Source organism: Lepisma saccharinum, chromosome 13, assembly GCF_977018435.1.
Source record: "Lepisma saccharinum chromosome 13, izLepSacc3.1, whole genome shotgun sequence".
NCBI classification, from domain to species: domain Eukaryota; kingdom Metazoa; phylum Arthropoda; class Insecta; order Zygentoma; family Lepismatidae; genus Lepisma; species Lepisma saccharinum.
In genome coordinates, this window is record NC_139241.1 from 71,632,246 (window position 1) to 71,645,029 (window position 12,784).

Below are 12,784 nucleotides of genomic sequence, written 5' to 3' on the forward strand. Positions count from 1 at the left end.
GACTACTCTATGAGGATATGTAATGCTCCTGCCGCAACTTTGAAAAAAAAAAAAAAATATGGAAATTACGACGTTCAGAAATTTTGCGTAATTACGGGGAAAATAGAACTTTGGGATTTGGCCCCCGTTTCCCCCTGGACTCACAATTGTCGGAATTTACATAAAATGTTGCTTTTTGTTCATTCTTACATTTAGAATTTAAATTTCTTAAAAAGATGCAGTTGTTGAGCAGTTATAGCCTTTTATATTCAGTTTATCCCATAGTAGCAAAAGGGGAAAAGTGCTTATTTCAAATGGCGCTCTCAGAAAGAAAAACGCACACAGTGTATGATCGCTACTTTACTTCAAAAATATTCACACGTTAAAATTAAGTGACACTGTTAAATAATTCGTTTATCTGCGCTTTCGTTTTGCATAATAATGTATACGTAACCTCCCCCCTCGAAAATCTTGGGCACGCCACTGACTCTAGTGTTCAAAAGGATTAATCTTGTGTTATCTGCAAAATAAGAGTCACGGTTTTGTTTATTCGAAGGCAAGACAAGAATGAAAAATTGAATCCTTTATGTTGGATGAGTCATTGCTGTCAGAAGCGATATGGGCAGAAATAAAGTGCCAGAAATATTTGTATTTTAGAGGACACCTTTTCCAGCATCCTTGCGGCAAGGTACGTGCTTATTTAAGTTGTAATTGTAACTATAATTGTGAAAAGTGGAAACATTACAAAACAAGCGGTTTGTGTAACGGGCTATCTGTTACGCAATTTGCCGGCACCTGTTGCATGACTGGGCCGGCAAGCGGCCGACGCTGAAGCGGTGGCATGCTGCAATAACCTCCCTGTAGTTTTTCTTAGATGCCATCTATTCGGCATATTCTCAGGCTTATGGTGGGTGTTCCGTTCAAAACTCCCTAATTTCAATTAATCGTAAAAAAGAAAGTATGAATGACAGAGCAACGAAATTTCAGAGAATTGAAGAAAAACCCATAAACTTTATTTTCCACACACTGATACACCTCCACATCTACCCCATTGGTAGCACGAACAATATCCAGTCTGTATTCAACTTCTTGCCATGCTCTCTCCAACATGTCCCCTGTTACTGTTGCAATCGTATCACGTGTGCGGGTTCGTAACTCTGGGATATTATTCACTGGAGTCGCACATACAAGATCCTTGACGTAACCCCAGAGGAAGAAGTCCAGTGAGGCCAGGTCTGATTTCTTCCGCCTTTTCCTCCGACACACGACGGCGAGCTCCACCAGATTGTTTTAGGACACTGTCGGTTGTTAAAAACTTACTAAACCGCAGCCTAATTGATTTAGCACCAGGTGCAACTCCTCCGTACACGCGTCTGAAATTTCGTTGCGTTGCAATCACAGATTTTGTCTCAGCATACCACACCACTGCCTGCGCGCGTTGTTGAACAGTCGCCATTTCTATTTACGCGACCGTGGCGCTGCGTAGTGAGCAAACGGACAACTTCAAGTCATGAAAACAAAACTTGAAGATCTGGCCTTTCAGTTGGTGTCACAATTATTTCACAATTCATTGTACTTCGTTCACAATAATTAATTGAAATGAAGGAGATTTGACCGGAACACACTGTGCTTTTCTATGAAATACTAAAACCAGATTTTGTTTTTGAGGTATGTTAGGTCGCTTCATCGTTTAATCCTGTTCGAGCGCTTGTTGAGCGTCTTGTTGTGTCTTGAAAAATTTCAGTGGAGATGGTCCTCAGTCCACTCGTGAGAGGTCCAGATTTGAAGGTTTATTAAAACATTTGACCAAAAAAAGTTGTTTATAATTGAATATGCTGTGCTTTACGACGCTCTATAAGTACTGAAAAGCGAAATCATTTAGTTCTCTTTCAGTTGACATGGCTACTCTTGAAACATTGAAAACGATTCATCCATCATGAATTTATTTGATTTATTTTCTTAAAATCTCAGGGGAGGGGGGTGTGACACCTTCAGCTCCCCTCTGCGTACGCCAGTGTCTTGTACGTTTGTAACTTCACATCGTTCCGTAATATTCTATGCACACTACGACTTAATATCTTCAATGCAGAAGAGAACCATTTCACAGAACGTTTTACACTTCCTGCATTCTTTCCATGTTGTCGGTCGGTTTCTGCTTGAGTGCACTTCCCGTAGCTTCCACGTTTCTTCACCTACATCCCTGATTGCATTGGCCGATGGAATGGGATCATGTCTCTCGAGATTAAAATAACGTCGATATTTTCGTCTCGCAGCGGCGACAGACTCGCCGTTTTTATGGAACACCCTCGAAGCTGCAGCATGTTCAGCTCAACCTGGGTTCGATGCACGGAGAAGCCGATAGGAATTGAACCAGGGTTTGTTTAAGGTCCAGGAATTTTAAATAAATTCAAATCCGGTCCAGGAGAGAAAATCAGCAAGCGGAAACGGGTTCTGGACCGTAAAGAACATTTCTATCTGTGTAGTATTGCAATTCGGTCCAGGAACCTTTTTTCTGGATCAATTAAAATTCGATCCAGGAACTTTTTTTCGGGTCAATTAAAATTTGGTCCAGGAACATTTTTTTCCGGATCAATTTAGTCTAGGAATTTTTTTTCTGCTGAATTTAAATTCGATCCAGGAACATTTCTTCCGGCGGAATTTCAATTCGGTCCAGGAACCTTTTATTTATTTTATTTATTTATTGCGTCTTGTTTATCATGGTGAAGTTAAGGCTTTGTAGCCTTTCCTACCACTTAACCATGTTTACATGGAAATTTGATCATATGAAAATTAGAAAACAACATTTAAGCCATTACATAGAAAGGTAAATATTAAAATAAAGAAAGAAAATATAAAATTACAAAGAAAAAATACAAAAAAAAGGATAAGAAAAAAATACATACGGGAATAAAAACCTATCCTATACTCACGAGCATACAACAAAACACACACACACACACACATACACACACACACAATCACATATTCACTACAGTAGTCAGGGATTTGATATATTCGGGATTAATTTAAATTCGGTTCAGCAACATTTTAAATAGGTCCGAATTCTGTATTGAATGAAACAATATGCAACTTGGACCGAATTTAAATGTGCGAGAAAAAAGTTCCGGTCCTGCGGCGGAACCCAATAGAACCCATTGGAATGTATGAGTTTCTGGACCTTCAACAACTCTGGATTGAACTCTTCTCGGTATTCTTAACTGAGACGATAACGAGACAAGATCCTTCTCGATCTATCGAGACGAGATCGAAAACGAGATAGACCTTTGTAAAATCGAGATGGACCTGTACTTAAACGCACTGCCATGAAACTAGGCGGGTGGCAGAAGTTCGCGCTGTTGCCACGTCGTAGCACGACCCCGTGTGTTCGGAGGTTTAAGGGAATGAAAGATGTCGTTGTAGAGTTGGTCTTTGTGATCCATGTGATACAAACTGACAGTACTTGCTCGAAAGGGCAGGGATGTGCCCCGGAAAGAGGTCGGTCTGACGCTCGAACTCAGCCCGGTTCACGTTGCGTCACAGTGCGCGGGCACATGTGGCACCAGCGCAATTCTGCTCAGCCGCCTATTTCCATCGCCGTGCGTTTAGTGTCCGAGATTTTGGAAAATTCATCAAATAGAGGAAAAGGTCTAAATATGGGCCTCCTTTTTATTTTGTCATTTTCGGAGGAAAAAAAATAATATATCAAGCACCTGCCTTTAAAATGCATATCTACGAAATATATACTTAAATGTAATAGCATGCTAAAGTATAGAAGGTCTCAATCTTTTTTTTTTAAAAAAATCCAAAAAATGGTAAAATGATTTTTTTTCAAAATTGTGGTCTAAATATGGGCTACTAGTGGCAATATCACAAAAGGCAATTAATTTTTTTTAAAGAAAAACAGTCATTTATCGTTAAAACAGTATAAAATTCATATTTATGAATAATCTGTTGTTTTGAAAATCACGCGGAATGGGAAAAATCGAAATTAAGAAAAACATCCAAATATTTGTTGAAAATGTGATCTCAACATTAGACCTAATGTCATAGCCCATATTTATACCATCACGCTATTTTTCTTCTTCAATTTATTTTCGCTCTCTGTGGTACGTATTTCACAAACAAATCATGGCATTATAAAAGCCCACATTTGTTTTATGTACCGCTAATATCATAACCTTTACAAAGCAGATGAGAATTCAGAAAACGCTGAGTTAAAACATACCTGCACAAAGTTTTCGGAGGTCGCAATTCTATAACAAGAGTCCAAGGCCGAAACTAACTACCACTTAAAGTAAAAAAAGTAAAGTGTTCCCCTGTGCTTAGCACCACGCCATGAAGGCGTATAGGGGGTGTGGGGGTAACGCCCCACACTTTCTTGATCCGGTCGTGAGTGGGGGTGATGTGATCAGCACCACGCCCCTGACCGCCTTTACCCCCCAGGTTTCCCCAGGTACCCATGTTATTCGACGCTGGGTGGGCGCCGGAGCCGCTTCCATCGTTAGAAAAGTTCCCGGATTTGAACCGGCCGGGGATCGAACCCGGGACCTTTAGCATGGTAGTCAGACGCGTTACCGACTGAGCCACCGCGGCCACTAACTACCACTTACTCTTGCGAATTGGCGCCGCAACCTTTGTCCTTGACAGATAACTAGTTCCAATAGCCTCCGCCAGGCTGCAGCACCCGAGAGCGCTGATAACTCCAAAACCCATATTTAGACCTTCTCCTCTACATATTTATTGAAATATGCAACTTATTAAAATATCCGAAGTGGATATATTTTGTTTATAATAATTGTAAAGTTTATCCCTTGACGACAATTGTGATCCTGTAGTGTGGTTGCAAATATTGAATCAGCCCCGTAGTTAGATATTTTGGAGCCCCCTAGGGGGGATTGTTAATTGGTGCCCTCCCCCTCCCCCTGACATTCTATCCGTGTCCTTCGATAGTTTCTTCTTCATGGTTTGTAATATTTACATCCTACACATTTTGAAATGAGGAAACAAAGAACAACTCTTTAAAAATAGTATTGGTTATACTTAAAGATTCGTAGAGTGCTTTAAACCCAAGATCGGTCGCGCTCGCTGTAGTCACGTCGTCGGTCGGGGCTCACACTTGCTTTTCAGGCATATTTATCCGTATTTTAATTTTTATTTTTTTTATTTTTTGTACTTTTATTGATCTGTTTATTATAATCCTTCTTATCCATTAAATTTTTGTTTCAAAATGTTTATTTGTTTTCAAAGAGCGTAGTATACTTCGTCGAAGCCAACTATAGCTCTTTTCAGTTCTTACGGCGGGCGCTCTAGAAGCTGGCAGGGGAGTGGGGAGCGGGGAAGCGACCAATCCAGCGCGATAAGAAACGTAGCGGCCAGTAGAACGAGTTTCACGTAGTGCTTTTTCCGTCCGCGTCGTGTCTCTCGGCGCCACTGCTGTTGTCTGGTTGGTCTGTTGCGTAATCCCCGCCCCAAACTTCCCCCGGCAGGACTAGGACCGGCCGCCGTAAGAACTGAAAAGATCTATAATCTCAGCGTTAAAACAAAACGCATGTTCCTCTGAGGTAGTTCCATCTGATCTCGAGAAATCTGATATGATAAAAAATAACTGCGACACTTTTCGAATTTGCTATTAACACTACAAGAACATATAGGTATGAAAACTCACTAGAAACAGGATAGACCTATTGACTAAATAATGCACAAATGTAAATAAAAAACAAATATATAACGTAATAGGTTGCGTGTGAGCTCTGCGCTCACTCTGACAACACTATATCCACAACAATGGCCTCTCTAATAATGCCGTTTACTTCATCTCATAAAAGTGTGATAAGGTCTCTCGTAAAACTCTAAAAGTCAGCTAGAGAGCACCACAGGCCAATAATTAAATACTGTTAAAATGGCACTTCATTAAAATTTAAAATGAGCGCGGTTAAAAAATAGCATATTTAAGAATATTTCAATTATCACATGTCCTGGCAAGTTGAGAATGTCAGTAAGTAAGCATAATGGTAAACTATATTTATGTACAGGGTAAACTTGTAACATCGTATCAACCTCATAAATCGAGAAGGATTTATGATAGAGATATTTTCGTGACAGGGAAACATCATGTACCGAGTCGAACTGTGACATCTGTTTTCACGTGGTGCTTCCTTTCAAATGGAAGTTCCTATGGGTTACGTCATCACTTGAAAATCTTCAATGAGAACAATGGTCGAGTAACACCTTGCTTGCTTGCATTCTCCCCATTACCTCTGTCAAGTTTAAATGTCTATTTCGTATATTCTGACTTTTTTGTCTTGGACTGGACCTTTGGCAGCCGCGAGGAAGATTTTTTTTTCAAATTTTCCTCTCCGTTCGAAAAACCGCTGCGATATTCCAAAATCTGAAGAATTACTTCAGCTTAGAATTAGCATTGACGTGAATTTTCTTGTAGTTTGCTTTCACTGTTATCTAGATGGTTGTGTCCTAATTGCGAACAATGCTCAAATCGTCCTAATTGCGAACACACAAAAGTGAGGAAATTCTTTCATGTCCTAATTGCGAACACATGTAACAGAAAAACCTGTTTTCAAAAACTAATACGAAGAGAGACAGCTGGTTTGAGTAGCAACAATAGCAAACCTGATTGAGTAATCATGGTCTTCTTCTTTGTAAAGCCTTCTATAGCCAATTCACCCTTTCAGTCTATCGAACTTCCGTGTTTTCATTTCTGGAAAACCCCTCAGTGCAAAAAGAGACGTGGAACTGCTCGAAGGTGTAAGTACAGTGTAATATGTTTTGAAATTTGAATTTTAAATTAAAAATTATATTATTAAATGACGAAGCACTTTTCAGTTAAGAAGTGTTCAGTATGTAGTCGTATAGGCTACACTTTTATTATTAAATTATTTATACTTCGGCAACGACTTTAATCATGTCGAATTATCTATGTTCCAACAAGGCACCGACCAGTCTCAAAGTCCCTTAAAATAAATCGTTCAAAATACACTGGAAGTGGAAGAGAAAGTTGTAGATCAAAAGGCAGAAATTGTGTTCGCAATTAGGACACTGCCCTTCGAGGTTAATCCTGTTTGGGCAGCAAGTGTTCGCAATTAGGACTGTTCGCAACTAGGACAGTTTGCAATTAGGACGACAGCATCTAGATATTATCAACAGTTTAATAGACTTACGTAACCGCGAAGCTATTGAGAATATCTAGATAACAGTAAAAGGAAACTACACGAAAATATTCTACAACAAATCTAAGCTGAAGTAATTCTTCAGATTTTGAAATATCACAGCGGTTTTTCGAATGGAGAGGAAAATTTGAAAAAAATCCCCCTGACGGAAAAAAACAACCTTTGAATGGCCCCCTGGGCTTCAACCCCCGCTAGCCTTCCCCTCGCTGCAGGCCTGCAACTCAGGGTGAAATTAAGTTTAGACCGAGACGAGAAATGTATAGTTATAATCAGTGGCTGCGGTTAGGTGGGCGTGGGGAGGGCACTTGTCCCCTCCCACTTTTCCTCCCGCTCTATGGTCTCTTAATGCTAACCTTGTATGACAAGAGACAGTCATTTGTTCTCGCCGCCCCAGTTTTGGCACCCAATCGCCGCCACTGGTTATAATTCGAGACGAGATCGAGACGTTGCCAATTAAGGTCTCGCCTTGTCTCGAAACCAACCTTAGTGACTAATCTCACGTTGAAGAACCAAACGCCAACCTCCCTGCCACGTAGTTCACTTTGGGTTGCATTTTGCAGACTATCGAGGCTCTGGCGTCTGGACTCCATTGTTGTGTCGTCCTTTCCTATATTTCATTATTAGACCATTCATCCTCATCTTCACGATCACCCAAACATAGCAGAAAAGCGAAGAAAAATCAATCAACCAACCTCAGATTGGAGTTTTGTATTCGATGGTCCTGCATAAAGCGGCTCTAGAATTCACCCATCCTTTAATACAGTAGACCGAGAGATGAAGTCTGACGGAGCATGGTGCGCATTACGTCCCCTCCATTGCCGAAACCGAGCATATGTACCTCTTTAGGATCCTTGACCCGTATTTCTTTCTCAGTATACATAAAATAAATCTTTTTTTTTTTACATCTACAGTTGCTATGCCCAGGAATTCTTTACAAAACATTTTCCATGTTTTTATTCTCCTACATACTGCTTGTGACAGGAAAATCCAGAGAATTTTCTTTCTTTTTGCTTCGAAGCAGTGTTGCAATCCCAGAAGAATGTCTCCAGAAGGGTAGAACCGAGATGGCGGACGGTAAATTTGGACTTTTGCTTCCTCTGTGGCCGCTATATAAATACTATTAAGAACTTGCTATATCTATATTTCATTAGCTGAATGAAGTCGCCATCAGATTAACTTACATTGTAGTGTATTTTTCGCTTTGCCAAATTTGAAACCCACATTTTAGAAACTGCTTCAGAGTTGTTAAAAGTCCACGATCCCATAAATTCTAATGGGTTTTGTTGTGTTCTGCTACAGGCATGGACGTCCGCAGGATTTTTTCCAGGGAGGGGCAAGAAAGGTACTTTTTCCAGGGGGGGCAAACGAAGGCAAATTTTCCCCAAAAATAGTGTTGTTCCCTAAAAAACATTGCTTAAATTTGAATTTATGGTGTTCATGCAATAATTAACACATATTATTGTGGCTAAAATGAAATTATATGTGTGAAATACATATTTTTTGGTTGACTTTCATTTTCCAGGGGGAGGGGGCCACGGCTCCCCCTTGCCCCCCCTTCCGGACGCCCATGGCTACAGGACAGGCACTTTTTTTTGTCACAATTTAATTCGGTCCAGGTTGCGTATTGTTTCATTGAAAAAAGGTTCCTGGACCGTATTGAAATATTTTAGAGATAAAAAGGTTCTTTACGGTCCAGAACACATTGCTGATTATCTATCCTGGACCGGAATTGATTAAAAAAAAACTGGACCTTTCAAAAAAATCTTAGCTACGTGTTACATAATTCCTGTACACTCATTGGATATTCGTTGTAGGATCAGTGGCTTCGATTTATATGTACAATATTACCTTTCTTTACTAATTTTGCATCGGGAGGGGGGGAGGAGGGGTATGGCATATTTGATCAGAACCTTTCCGACAAGTCGGGGTATTTTAAGGCAAGGGATTACTTTTACATTGTCTTGGCATTTATTTGTGACGATGGGTTGGCAACACTGCTCCACGTCATGGAGATTCATGTTTCCTGTCGCTAAGATTGCCTCTATCCTTAGGATGAGAACTTTCGGTAAAGGAAAGAATAAAATAAGATACGCATGGACGTTTTGAAATTACTTTTCCTGGTCAGAACTGCTTCAACAAGAAAAGAGACAGGCATAATATCTGCATTCATCTTCCACGTTGCCACTGGGATATTTTCTTTCACGTTTTCCTCGTGCGTTTATATCCTCCGATACTCCTACTTGTATAAATTCAATAATTTTCTCTCGAACGTCTTTCCGTACCTTGTAAATCTCGCGTCATGTACTTTTATTCTCAAATCTTCTGTGGCGTAGCTACGTGAGAGCTGTTGGGGCTTGTGATTTCTTTCAACACAAAGCATTTCTTTATTTTTCATTGCACATGTGTTTGATATCGTATCAATCTATAAGATTATATTTTATTTAAAGCCTCTCTGATGCTTCATGTTGACCAGGGCATTCACTTGTTTATCTCAGTTGTCTCAACCTCCGAGGCATGTTAGTAATGCGCATTGTTGTGCTATGCAAACCTCCTGAGGTATTCAGGATATAGGAAGTTCCATCAGCCTATGGAGTCAGCTGTTTGCAATAGAGGCAGTAAAAATCACGATTCGGCATGGAGGAAGGTCTCCATGGCCTGGGTGATATAGAGGTGAGACAGACTGAGAAGGGACTGACTTTGGTTTTGGATTGAGGAGGGAGAAGAGCTTAGAGAAAAGGAGTTGAGGGAAAGTGAGGCGAGTCCTGGTCAACCTGAAACGAAGCCTAGAGAGGACTTAGTTTATTTTATTCTTCAAAATTATCATCACTCTTCAGATAGACAGGTAATTATCCTAACCCAGCCATGATTCAGGTCCAAAGGTTCATAAAACCCAATGAGTGACCATTGTCTTTTCTAGTTGTTAAGCTCTTTAGTTATAGTTGTGCCTCTCGCACTGCCAAGCGTTTAACTTGTCATGTTAATGACGAGTGCTCTCATCATCGAGGATGAAGGATGAATAAGTTACATCACCCAGCAATTAATTGTGGAAGTGACTGGTTCTGACCCCATCATTCTGTAGAATGATACGATATTTAACAGGGACCCGTCGAGTTCAAGAACGATGTATGAATATCAGTGGTGTATTCTGTGTAACCGCATTTACCGCCAGTAAACAACCTTTTTCATATTTATTTATTCATTGAACACAACATGCGAATACCCAATTACGGTGTTCTACATTTTCGTCTTTGAGTTTCCAAGTTCACAAACATGATTTATAGTACAGTCAAATTCAGTGGCGAAGCGTGGTGTCACTGGAAGGGTAGGCACAAGCGTGTGAGTGTGAGTTCGTGTTGTTATGGGTGCGAGTTTTGTAAAATATTATCGGACGACTTACGTCTTAATTTCATTTTATGTAACTATTTTGGGGGGAGTTGTGATGTGAACATGCGTTGTTGATTAGTTAAACAATATTTGTAATTTCCTCCATTAAATTAATTACAATAGTCAATGGTTTAATCCAATATAATTGGTTCAATCGCTTGAAAAAGTTTGAGAAAATTCAACGACTACAAAAGGCGGGGGCTTGTTTTATCTGTGACCCCAACTTTCTAGCAATTTCCTTCAATAAAATGTTCCTCGTGAGCTAAGTAAGGAAAGATAAAGAAAAGATTAAAATAAAGACTGATGTGGCTGGATCGGCATGCTACCTTATGTTTGAAACAAATAAGATCTGATAATAATCAGATCAAATGATCAAATAAGATTTTTTTTATTTATTTTTTCAAAATATATTCCTCTGAATTCAATTTATCTGTCTCCTAGGGGCATGTTTACAGATGATGCTATATTTTACCATCATCCCAAACACAAGGTGCTAGGTGCCAACAAAGTTCAAATTGTACTACGTTTAGCACAATTACGCTAGGGTTGGCATGACTCCGTGAGGCCGGACTCGCTGTGTCCATTTCGGGCGAACGCGCCCCTGAAATTATGCTTTCCCGCATGAATCACATAGAATGTTATGGGACCAGCTGAGGCCCTCCGAGAAGTGGCTCGACATGCGACGATAGAGCCCCTGGCAGGGATGGAAATTTGTGGAAATTATCGTAAGGCTTAGAATTTCAGTTTTCTTGTATTAAGGAGTCGTTTAATGAAATTATAAGTAATAAAATAATCCGTAATAGCCAAATATATTAGGGTAGGCCCGGCCTCCGGGCCTCTTATGAGGCTTCTCCACTGGTCAAATTATGCATATTTCGAGGTACACGTGGACATTATAAAAATGAAACGAAACTTGCTGAAATATGTAGTACTAGTTGAGTTGTACTTGTCACAAAAAGTCCCAAACTATCCCGTTGCGGGTTTCGGAGATATGACGTCATCAATATGGCCGCAGTCAGAATTTGTAGTGCAATCTTTAACCTTTACTCGTATTTTGGTCGATTTTTCGACCATCGAATATAAGGTGCTACTCGTAATTAGGTTCTAAAATCGACCATGCAGCTGTTGACAAAGTTCCTGTTTTATATCATCTTGATACCTTTCTTTTAGGTCGGAAACACTTACAGTAGGTTAAACGAAGCTTTGGCACGTCATGTGGATGCACCCCCCTCCCCCCCGACTCCAAAGTTACGTATGGAAGTTGGAGCGAATTTTAAATTCGTACACTTATTTGACAGAAAAATGTTATAACTCGTAGACTATTTGACCAATGTACTTCGGGTAACTTTTGTTTTACAGCTAAAACATCAGGGCACGCAACCGTGCAGAATTCAAAACGCCAAAGCCAATAAGAGGGATTGGGTGGGCCGCGGCCCCCAACTTCCAATGAAAAAATCATAAAAATGGGGAGTTTGCCCCCTCGTCCCCCGCTATTTTGGGAAAGGGGACGCAAAAGTTAGGCTTATTTTCAAAGAATTGTCCTTTCTCAACCGAATGAAAGTCATTTCATGTTCCTGGGTGCATTACATTATCGAATATGTGAAACTCCCCATTTTTATGATTTTTTCATTGAAAGTTGGGGGCCGCGGCCCACCCAACCCCTCTTATTGGCTTTGGCGTTTTGAATTCTACACGGTTGCATGCCCTGATGTTTTAGCTGTAAAACAAAAGTTACCTGAAGTACATTGGTCAAATAGTCTACGAGTTATAACATTTTTCTGTCAAATAAATGTACGAATTTAAAATTCGTGCCAAAGGCCTCGGCAAAACGGGAGTTACTTTCTGACGACCCCCTCGGCAGAGTAAAGGTTAACCGTGTATAACTTCTCACAGATTAGTGACAAAACCTTCGTTTTTGCACCAAAATGCAATTATCAATGATAAGAAATATTCTTGAAGTTGCAGCAATGTAAATAAACATAAAATATATCAACGTTGAAGTAAATGTACACAGTATAGTGACCAAGACAATGAGTTGTAATAATAACAATAATAATACAAGTTAAATTGATAAGAGTGATACAAAATATCAGACTATCCTGTGTAAAAATAGCCTAAATGAATACAGGTTTCAAATATTACAATGTACCGGGTGGCCAGAATTAAAGTTACTCAACTCAGAGCCCTCTGTAGCCTGTTTGAGGCATCGTAGAACTCTGAAATTTGGTGAATCCACT